General features: G+C 34.5%; 1 protein-coding gene across 1 annotated transcript in view; it reads right to left on the bottom strand.

Annotated features, from left to right (window-relative positions):
* Positions 1–12,500, bottom strand: part of LOC143027710 (uncharacterized) — a 622,840-nt gene that overhangs the window by 326,208 nt on the left and 284,132 nt on the right. The window lies entirely within an intron of this gene.

Consider the following 12,500-nt stretch of genomic DNA (forward strand, 5'->3'; position numbering starts at 1 on the left):
TATATATATATATATAATAATAATAATAATAAAGACTCGGTGAATATAGAATAGAAACTGAGCTGGCCAAGTACCGTCGGGGAACTACAAGGTCGAAATCCAGGTCGTTCCTTTTGTACGGCCTGGCTGGCTCAAAGTTATAGTCTTTGCTTCATAATGAGCAGTCGGTAAGGCAGAGGTTCAACTCTTTGAGGTGGAGCTTATTTCCATTTGTCACAATGACACACAACTTGTCGGATGGCTCGCCATAATAAAGACTTGGTGAAAATTAGAATAGTGACTGAGCTAAGTACAGCTGGGAAACTACCAGGTCGTAATCCAGGTCGTTCCTTTTATACGGCCTGGCTGGCTCAAAGCTATTGTCTTTGCCTCATAAAAAGCAGTCCCTAAGGCAAAGGTTCGAGTCCTTGCGGTGGAGCATATTTCCACACACACACACACACTCTCACACACACACACACACACACACACACACACACACACACACACACACACACACACACACACACACACACACACACACACACACACACACACACACACACACACACACACACACACACACACACACACACACACACACACACATTTATATATATATACATATATATGCATATGTATATATATATGTACATACATATATATAAATATATATATATTCATGTATATACATATATATATAAATATATATATATATATATATATATATATATATATATATATATATATATATATATATATATACTCCCGGTTATCTAGCGTAAACAAGGACACTTCATTTTTGGGGTGAAGTTTCCATTGTGTTATTTTTTAGCCTTTGCTTTTTACTGTTATTTTGTATTTGCTGTTCTGGGGTAAGATTGTCATGTAATTTTCATATGAGAGAATATTGGTCTTTAGTTCTGGTTTTGGAGTTACGGGATCACTTATGAGGGGATTGAATGATAAAAATGAAAGTATTGTAGCCTGAGGGACTCCATTGTATAGTATTTTTATTCCTGAGTTTTGGTTATTCTGGGTTACTTTGTACTGTCTTCCTATCATAAAATTGGTTAATCATTTCTTGTCATTGTTTTGAATGTCTGTTTTAACTATATTTTTGGATAGTATGTGTCTAAGGATATCGTCAAGATTCAATAACTGTTCTTCGTTATGGGCTTTTTTATTTTCATTTTTATTTTTATTGATTTATTTATTTATTTATTTATTTTTATTCATCTATTTATTTATTTATTTATTTATTATTTATTTATTTATTTATTTATCTTTATTTTCTATTTATTAATTTTTTAATTCATTTTATTCTATTTTGTTTTATTCTATTCTATTTTATTTTACCTTATTTTATTTTATTTTCTTTTTGTTTTTACTCCTTCCAGCATTTTCTCTATGGTGTTTGTAAGCAGTCTACTGGTAGAGTGGCCTTCCTTGAATATGTATTAGTTTGATTCTTGCTGCTACGAGCTATTCCATTAGTTTCGATATTGTAGATCAGATTAAAAGGAGGAAAGACGAAATAGAAAGAGTAGAACTAAACAAGGTTATCAACATCAGTGTGGTTCTTACCTACAAAAGGCAGAGATTAGAGAAAAGGAGAAACATGGATGAAATGTAAAAGTATTAAAGAGACCGAGCGCAGACATGCTCTAGGAAGACAGCAAATGATATGTTTGAAAGATAGAAATGGAGAAATCATTAAATGCGGGGAAAGAATGGTAAAAGGAGTAAAGATTACAGAGGAAGACGTAGAATTTGCTCTAAAAAGTATGAAACGAGGAAAGGCACCTGGGGAAGATGGTATATCGAGAAATCTGTTGAAGGACGCAGATATATTAGTTCATATTAAATTAGCTCAGTTGTACACCCAGTGTTTACGTCAAGAAATTGTTCCTGATGCGTGGTGCAATGCTATAGTGATTTTGCTTCATAAAAAAGGAGACCAGAAGGACCTTAGTAGCTATCAACCGATTAACTTGCTATCAAATGTATCTAAAGTATTCTCCAAGATCCTTACATATAGTCTAAGTCAAGTTTTAGATAGAAATCAACCGAGAGAACAGGCAGGCTTTAGGAGCGGATATTCGACTCTAGACCAATTGCAGGCGATAAACCAACTAATCGAGGAAACGACAGAATACAATATACCTCTGTGTGTAACTTTTGTAGATTACGAGAAGGACTTTGACTCGGTCGAACAAATAGTAATACTAAAATCGCTGCGCAAGTAGGGTACAAACGAACAGATTGTAAGATTTTTAGAAAAGATTTATGCGAAAGGTATCGCTATAATTCAACTACATAAACATACAGAAAAGATCAAGATCGACAAAGGAGTACGGCAAGGCGATACAATTTCACCTAAACTATTTAAAGCTTCTTTAGAAGATATTTTCAGAAGGTTGAGTTGGGAAAAGAAAGGTTTAAAGATTAATGGCGAATATTTGAACCACCTAAGATTTGTGGATGACATTATTCTTATTTTAGAAAAAGCAGAGGTCTTGCAAGATATGCTGAGTGATTTAAACAAGAAAAGTCTCAAAGTAGGTTTAAAAATAAAAAAGAGTAAAACCAAAGTAATGTTCAACACGAAAGTTTAAAGTAAAGATATTGCAATTGATGGTGAGAGTCTTGAAGAAGTTGAGGAGTATAGTTATTTAGGGCAAATGGTGAAAGTGACGAAAGATCATGATAATGAAATAATTAGACTTATTACAATTGGTTGAAAAGTGTTTGGTAAGTATATTAAAATCCTGAGAGGCTCTCTACCTTTATATTTGAAACGTAAAGTCTACAATCAATGCATTCTGCCAGTGGGGAAACTAACGAAGGCAATAGAAACAAAGCTTAGGACTGCACAGAGGAGAATGGAGAGATCAGTGATGAAAATGACACTGAAAGACCGAAAGAGAGCAAGTTGGGTGAGAGAGCAGACTATAGTGAAATATATTGTGGAGGCGGTAAAAGAGAGGAAGTGGAATTGGGAAGGTAAGTTAGTGCGAACGACTGATGAGCGATGGAGCAAGTGTGTTAGTGGACGCCGCGAGATAGGAAGTGTGGAAGAGGAAGACCAGACAGAAGATGGAGAGACGAGATGGAAATGTTCGCAGGAGTGACGTGGCAGAGGATGGCGCGGTCGTGTGAATCATGGAATACTATGAAGGAGGCTTTTGTTGAGCAGTGGACTCAGAATGGCTGATTTGACTGATTGATCGATTGAATATGATTGAACTATGGTATGCAGTTTTGATGGGTTTGTTTTGTTTCAAATCAGGGATTATGCTAGTGCATTTCCATATGTTTGCGATTTGATTGTATAACCATGAGTAATTGAAAATGTTGGTTGAGGTTCTTATGGCTGTTTGGTCATGATGTTTGTGATGGATGTTTGAATTCAGGAGCAAAACGAAGTGAGGAAAGAACATAGCGCAAGATGCGAAAGGCAAAGAAAGGAGCAGATGTCAAGTGGGGGAGTTTGAAAGAATTTTAAAGAAAATGAAAAATTGATTTGAAAAAAGTGAAGAGAGTGTTGAGGTTGAATCAAGTGTAAAGGAAAAAGTGAAGAGAGCAGGAGGTCAGGTGTTAATGAAAGTAAAGATGATAAGGAGAAGATATGTAGGGTATTTCAGAAATTTAATGAATGTGGAGGAGGTTAAAGAGTGACTTATGGCAGTGAGAAAACCCGAGACAACCACTGAGAGGAAAGAAAAAAATAATAGGACTATATCAAAAGATGAGATACAAAGAGTACTTAAAGTGATGAAAGCTGACAAAGCATCTGAGTTAGATGGGTGTCACATGGAGTGTCTATCAAAGAGAAGAACAGTTAGAGTAGATGGGCTAGTCAGGTTGTTTAATGTGTGCCTGAGGAAGGAATGTGCCAGAGGATAAGACATTGTTCAATATGTGCCTAAGGAAGGGAAATACGTTAGAGCACTTGTAAAGTGTTTGTGTAATTTCTCTTTAAAAAAGAAAAATGTGATAAATATAGTTGAAGCTGCTTTAGAGGGATCATTCTTTTAAGTGTAGTTATAAAGCACATATGAAACTGATAATTGAGAGGACTATAAGAAGAAATAAAGGGAGTAATTAGAAAAAAGTGTGTGTTTAAGAAAGAAAAACGATGTATGGATCAGATTTTCGTAGTAAGACATAATTATATTCGAGACTATTTTAGCAAAAGTTAGATATCTCATTTGGGATTTCATAGATATGGACAATGCATCTAACGAGGTCGAATGGATGGCATTGTGGGATGTGTTACAAATATATGGTAAAGAATGAAGGCTGTTGGGAGCAATATTTTTTTACGTAAGTAGTAGAGCCTGTGTTAAAGTAGGAAGTAAAGAGAGTGGGTGACTTTATTGAAGTAAGGTTATGACTGTGCCAGTGTTGTGTAGAGGGTAAAGGTTTGGAAAGTTTAAGTGAGAATGGAGTAGAGAAGGTGAGCAAGTTGCTCTTTGCTGACAACCCTGCACATGTGGCTGGGTCAGACCATGGTCTAGAGCAGATAATGATGGAGTTTGGGAGGGTATATGAGTAGAAAAATATTAGTAAATGTTAAAAAATAAAGTGATAAAATGTGCAAGGAGAGAGGTAATTATTCATTTAAACATAACTTTAAAAAAAGGCTGGAAAATTTATAAATTATACATTTTTAAGGTCAAATGCAGCAGGGAAAGGAGTAGTGGTTTAAGTAAATCATTGAGTGATGAATGGAAGTAAAAGAAGACTATATGAAAAGGTAATTGTGCCTATGGCATTGCATGGAATAAACGTCTGGAAATTAAGGAAAACAAAAAATACGAGTTTAAATGAATTCGAGATAAAGTGTTTAAGAAGTATACTGGGACCCAAATATGGATAGAGCGAGAAATAAAGAGATGAGGCAGAGATCAGTTTGGAAAGAACTAGCAGACAAGACTTATGACACTAGAATAATATTTAGATAGTTTGAGCATGCAGAAAGGTGTGAATAAAGGCAAGCAAAAGGAGTGTGAAAGAAAGAGGTAGACAGAGTGAACTTAAGAAGTAGACAGAATATGGGACAGATGGATGGGATGAAGGGGGCCGCAGGGGCAAAGGGAATTTATAATGAGGAGAGAAGGGAGAGGGCAAAATATATATGTGCTTGAAGAGAGGCTCTGAATGTCCTAGAAACGTATGTGGCCCAAAGTACTTTATTCTTAATTACTCTGAAAAATTAAAATAAAGGAGCAGGGGCATCATGTAATAAAATGGTGGCTATAAACTAGCTTCAGCAGTTAGTTACAGCTGTGAAAATAGTGTCTTCCAAAATTGTTTCAAACCCAGGCAGTAGAAGGGGAATAGGAATTAACTTTCATTCAAAATAAAAAAAAAAGTTACAGAGAGAGATAGACAGAGGAACAAACACACACACACACACACACACACACACACACACACACACACACACACACACACACACACACACACACACACACACACACACACACACACACACACACACACACACACACACACACACACACACACACACACACACACACACACACACACACACACACACACACACACACACACACACACACACACACACACACACACACACACACACACACACACACACACACACAATCCTAGTATTGACATGTATGCATGTAGATGGCGTTTCTCCTCTGGAGGGGCTCAGGGGGTGGGGAGGGAGCTGTTTCTTATTAAAAGGTTGGAAGACTTCTTGGACTGGTAAAAAAAAAAAATAATAATAAAGCTATTTATCCTCAGGTATTGATTTTACGTTGCGGCGGATGATATTCGTTATATCTCTTTCTTTAGAGTTATATGCTGATGGCATGTGGCTTTGTAAAACAGTTCCAATGGAATTTTGCTTGGGGAGTCGATGTGGGGTTATCCAAGGTACCAATAGTTGACTTCACCCTTGATAGATATCTCAATAATGTAATCAGCAAAAATCTTTGTTTATAAGAACTTGGGAGGTCCATTCAAGTTCATGATGAACAAATGTCCAGTCTGAACAATGGTTGAGCACCCTTCTGACGTACGAATTAATAGTGGACATTTTGTATCTTACGGGGCACTCACTCTATCCATTTAGACACAGTTCATTGTTGGTAGATATGACGAACCCTAGTTTTGTATCCAGAGTCAGAGTGGGAGCCTTGCATATCTAGAAAGGAAAGGGAGCCGTTAATGCTATTTTCGGTGGTAAAAATGAGGCCTGATTTCTCCATGGGTCTCTGGGGGAGGCTTTCTTGTTCATCAGGATTATCAAAGCTAACGAAAATGTCGCCTATATATCTACAGTGGACACTAAGTTTCTTTTCAGACGACCTTTTCTTCAATTGCTCCCATAAAGAATTGGAGATGAGGACCCCAAAAGAGGATCCTATTGCCACGCCATCTGTTTGTACGTATATGTGTCGTCTTGGTCTTCTAAAAGGTACTTCTTTTGGATAGCCGAAGAAGAGGGAGTAGGGCGTGTTAAGGTATGTCTAAGATGGGAAAGATTTCATTGTGGTAGGATCTCTCTGGATGATAAACTCAATCGTTTTGTCATTATCTATATTTGTTTAGAGAGCCAGGCATCAAACGAGGCAATTTTGCTCTCCTCGGGGGCTGGGGCTCTTCACAGGAATTTTAGAAGTCCATAGAAGACAAAATTATATATCCAGGAGTGTAGGGTGTTAATATTTCATTTAATTATTTGGCTATCCTGTGCGTCAGGGTGGGGACCTGACTGATGATGGATCGTAGGGGGTTACCTGCCTTGGGTGTTTTGACATTCCCATATGCATATCCTAGGTCGAAGTCACCAGTTAGCTTGCGGATGTGGGTATTGTCTGCAGCTGCGTTGATGATATCTAGAATTTGGTTGGCTTTTGTTTACAATGTTTATGTATATAAATGTATATATATATATATATATATATATATATATATATATATATATATTATATAACATATAGAATCTAGTATATCGTAGACTGAGCAAAGTCCAACGAGCGGAAGAAAAGCTGACACAATTAAAAATCGTCACCACCTGTTCTACTCTAGAGGTAAGGACAAAGAAATATCTAGTAGAGTAGGATTCTTGATGAACCGAGAGGTTACAGGTAACATAGTCAAGTTTAGTAGTTTATCAGACAGGGTAGCTTGGATTATACACTGGGTAACAGCCAAAAAATCGTCAGGGGTTTCTCAGCTGATTTAGACTAATTTTGGTGTTCTGAGTCCGAATATCACATTGGTTTTGCTCAATCAGGTCAACCTTTTGAGATACAGCCATAGGCCTACCTGACGAGCTATACATATGATAATTTGAAGGGTTTTGAGTTCAATCCTATATTTCTTGAAGAATATAGCGAATTATTCATATATAAATGGTTGCTTCTGGTGTGCTTCTGTTTGAAATTGACTAATTGACTTATATCTTTCTTTTCAGGGTATTGATATGGCTTACTCGCGACGGTCATGGAGGAATAATCCTGACATTTTTCTGCTACATTTGCGGAGAATACACGCTGTCAATGCACAGGAAGAGCATCACAAGCTTTGTGAAGCGCGCATACCAGGCTTACTTTCAAGTCAAGCTGGGTGACCAAGATAAGTCCTGGGCACCGCACACGGTGTGCATGACGTGCGTGGAATACCTCCGGCGTTGGACGAAGGGCACGAAAACTTCACTGAAGTTTGGGATTCCGATGGTTTGGAGGGAGCCGTCTGACCATGAATCGGATTGTTACTTCTGCGCCATCAATACTACTGGCATCAACCGGAAGAATCGGAGCAGCCTCCAGTACCCCGACCTTCCATCTGCCCGCCGTCCAGTTGCTCACTGCGAAGAACTTCCTGTACCAGCGTGCAGAGAGCTTCCTGACAGCGACGACGAGGCCACCACTGCATATGAGGGAGGAGATACAGAAGAAGAGTATGAAACACAAGATGGTCCGCAGCCCTTTTCACAATGTGAGCTTAATGATCTGGTTCGGGATCTCAGCTTGTCGAAGACTTCCGCCGAGCTGTTGGCCTCCAGACTCAAAGAGAAAAATCTACTCGGCGAGGACGCGCGTATCACGTTCTTTCGTAGAAGGCATCAGGACTACATGGGCTACTTCTGCCAGGAGGAAGACCTCGTGTACTGCCGAGATGTCGCCGGTCTTCTTGTTAAACTCGGCGCTCCTCAATATGATCCGAGAGATTGGCGACTCTTCATAGACAGTAGCAAGCGCTCTTTGAAGAGTGTGCTCATCCACAACGGGAACGAGTTCGCCTCAATTCCTCTTGCGCACTCCACAACTCTCAAAGAGAAATATGAAGCAGTCAAGTACGTGCTCGACAAAATCCAATATGAGCAGCACCAATGGCTCATCTGCGTCGACCTTAAGATGGTGAACTTTCTACTTGGTCAGCAGTCCGGGTACACAAAGTACCCATGCTTTATATGTAAGTGGGACAGTCGAGACAGAGCCCAGCACTATGTGAAGAAAGAGTGGCCGGCGCGAGAGCAGTTAGTACCTGGGGTGAGCAACATCATAAACGAACCTCTTGTTGACCGGGAAAAGATTTTGTTCCCAACGCTTCACATCAAGCTTGGGTTAATGAAACAATTCACGCGCGCTCTGGACAAGGATGGGAGTTGCTTCAACTACCTGTGGCGAGCCTTCCCTGGAGTGACCATTGAGAAGCTGAAGGCCGGCATTTTCGATGGCCCATAGATACGGCAGCTCATCAAGGACACAGAGTTCGAAAACTCCATGAACACGCTAGAGTGCGCCGCCTGGAGGTCGTTTGTGCAGGTGGTGAACAACTTCCTGGGGAACAAGAAGGCAGCAAACCACGCCACACTCATCAACAGCACGATAAAGAACTTCCAAAACCTCGGGTGTTTGATGAGTATAAAGATGCATTTCCTGTTCTCACACATGGAGAAGTTTCCTGAAAACCTTGGTGCGGTCAGCGACGAGCAGGGAGAAAGGTTCCATCAGGACATGCGTCAAATGGAGGAGAGGTACCAGGGGAGGTGGGACGCAGTCATGCTCGCCGACTACTGCTGGTCGCTGAAGAGAGACAACCCAGCAGCTGCTCACACACAGAATTCGAGGAAACGGCGATTTACGCAGTGAACTCCGAACTTTTGTGTCACGTAACGCTCATGTACATGTATTAAGCTTATCAAATGTAATCGAGTATATAAAAAAATGAATGAATTTGGATACGTTGACTTTTATTTCCCCAGGAAAACGGAAAAACCGAATTTTCATGATCCGCAGAAATTGGGTTTTTGGACGAAAAATCGTTTTTTTCTCTAAATGTCTGTAGCGAACAATCCTGACCTGATTGAGAAAAACCAAGGGCATTTTCGGACTCAGAGCATCACAATTAGTCTAATTCCGCTGGAAAACCCTGGACGATTTAAAAAAAAAAAAAATTGTTACCCAGTGTTATGATTAGGCTGTGTAAAAGGTACACTCTAGAAATAGTTAAGGTTTATGTACCAAATTTACAGAGTTCAGTCGATGAAATTGAGTCCTTTTATAATGATTTAAGTCATGTAATGTATCAAGAAAAAAGTAAGTATACGTTGATATATAATAGGCGACTTTAATGCTAAAGTGTGGAAGAAGATGGGAGATCAGTCGTGTATTGGGAAGTTTGGAGTTAGTAAAGGAAATGACAGAGGGAAGATATTAGTCAACTTTGTAGAAAACTGCAACATGAAAATAATGAAAAATTTCTTTCAAAAGCGTCCAGGTCGTAAATGGACCTGGAGATATCCAAATGAAACAACAAAGAACGAAGTATACTTCATATTAGGAGATGACAGCAGTAACGTTCGCAATGTTTCAGTCATTGATAAAGTTAACATAGGTAGTGACTATAGAATGGTAGGTTACACAGCTAAATTCAATTTCAGAGCCGAGAGAAATAAACTAGTTTTAAAAAAAGAAAATAAGGCTTGCGAGGGTTAAAGATATTAATAAGATATTTAATTTAGAGGTTAGAAATAGACTCGAAGCTCTGAGAACTTAAAAGAATATCGTCGAGGATATGAATTTGAGTTTAGTAAATATTATTAGGGAATCAGTAGACAAAGTAAAAAACACAAAAAAGTATTACTGAAAACAAATACTTCGAAGCTGCAAATGATATAATTAAAAGAAGGACCACGCAGATTAAAACCAAAAGAAACGAAATAGAAGGAGTAGAACTAAACAAGCTTATCAAAATAAAAGGCAAAGATCAGAGAAAAGAAAGAGAAACATGGATGAAATAGAGGAAATTATTCTAAAAGGTAAATTTATTAAAGGAACCGAGCGCAGACATGCTTTAGAAAGACAGCACATAATATTTTTGAAAGACCGAAATGGAGAGATTATTAAATCCAGAGACAAAATGGTAAAAAGAGTAGAACTTAAGAAAGAGCTTTACTCATCGAGGACCGTTGTTGAGTAAGTAAATTGGTAGTGTACCAGAAAGCGTTCCTGAATACTAGTAACTACCGACCGGTTATATTGCTATCAAATATATATAAAGTATTTTCCAATACCATTACAAATACACTAATTAAATTTTTATATGACAAACAACCGAGAAAACAAGTAGGACTTAGAAGCGGATATTCAGCTCTAGATTACTTGCAGGCAATGAACCAAATAATTGAGAAAACAAAGAAATACAATATACCTCTTTCTTTAGTTTTTATAGATTACGAGACGGCCTTTGAATTGGTAGAACAAATAGCAAAACTAAACTAGACATACAAGCAGAATACAAACGAACATATAGTAAGGGTTATACAAAAGAATTACGTGAAAGGTACTGCTGTAATATGACAACGTAATGATACAGAAAAGATCAAGATTGAGAAAGGAGTACGGCAAGGCAATGAATTTTCAGCAAAGATATTTACAGCTTATGTGGAAGAAAACTTCAGAAGGTTGAATTGGGAAAAGAAAGTTTTGAAGATTACGGGAGAATACTTGAACCACCTAAGACTAGCATATGACATATTTCTTATATCAGAAAGAGCAGAAAACTTGTAATATATTCTGAGCAATCTCAACAAGGAAAGTCTCAAAGTAGGTTTAAATGATTAATAAGAGTAAAACCAAAGTAATTTAGTTTACAGTATATAGTATATATTATAAATATATAATGTATAATATATAATATTTATATATAATATGTAATATATAGTATATAATATATAATATATAATATATAATATATAATATTTAATATATAATATATAATATATAATATATAATATATAATATATAATATATAATATGTGATATATGATATATAATATATAATATATAGTATATAATATATAATATATAATATATGATATATAATATATAATATATAGTATATAATATATGATATATAATATATAATATATAATATGTAATATGTAATACATAATATATAATATATGATATATGATATATGATATATAATATATGATATATAATATATAATATATAGTACATAATATATAATGTATAATATATAATATGTAATATATAATATATAATATATAATATATAATATATAGTGTATAATATATAATATATAATATATAATATATAATATATATAATATATAATATATAATATATAATATATAATATATAATATATAATATATAATATATAATATATAATATATAATATATAATATATAATATATGATATATAATATATAATATATAATATATAATATATAACATATAATATATAATATATAATATATAATACATAATATATAATATATAATATATAATATATAATTTAATATATAATATATAGTATATAATATATAATATATAGTATATAATATATAATACATAGTATATAATATATAATATATAATATCATATAATATATAATATATAATATATAATATATAATATATAATATATAATATAATATATAATATATAATATATACTATATAATATATAATATATAATACATAATACATAATATATAATATATAATATATAATATACAATATATAATATGTGATATGCGATATACAATATATAATATATAATATGTAATATATGATATATAACATATAATATATAATATATAATATATAATATATAATATATAATATAATATATAATACATAATATATAATATATAATATATAATATATAATATATAATATATAATACATAATATATAATATATACTATATAATATATAATATATAATATATAATATATAATATATATAATATATAATATTAATATATAATATATAATATATAATTCTTTAATATATAATATACAATATATAATATATAATATATAATATATAATATGTAATATGTAATGTTTGATATAAAATATATAATATATAATATTAAAAATATAACATATAATATACAATATGTAATATATAATATATAATATATAATATATAATATATAATATATAATATGTAATATATAATATGTAATATATAATATATAATATATTACATTTAAT

This window comes from Oratosquilla oratoria, chromosome 8, assembly GCF_046742065.1.
Source record: "Oratosquilla oratoria isolate Oo_2021 chromosome 8, ASM4674206v1, whole genome shotgun sequence".
Taxonomy (NCBI): Eukaryota; Metazoa; Arthropoda; class Malacostraca; order Stomatopoda; family Squillidae; genus Oratosquilla; species Oratosquilla oratoria.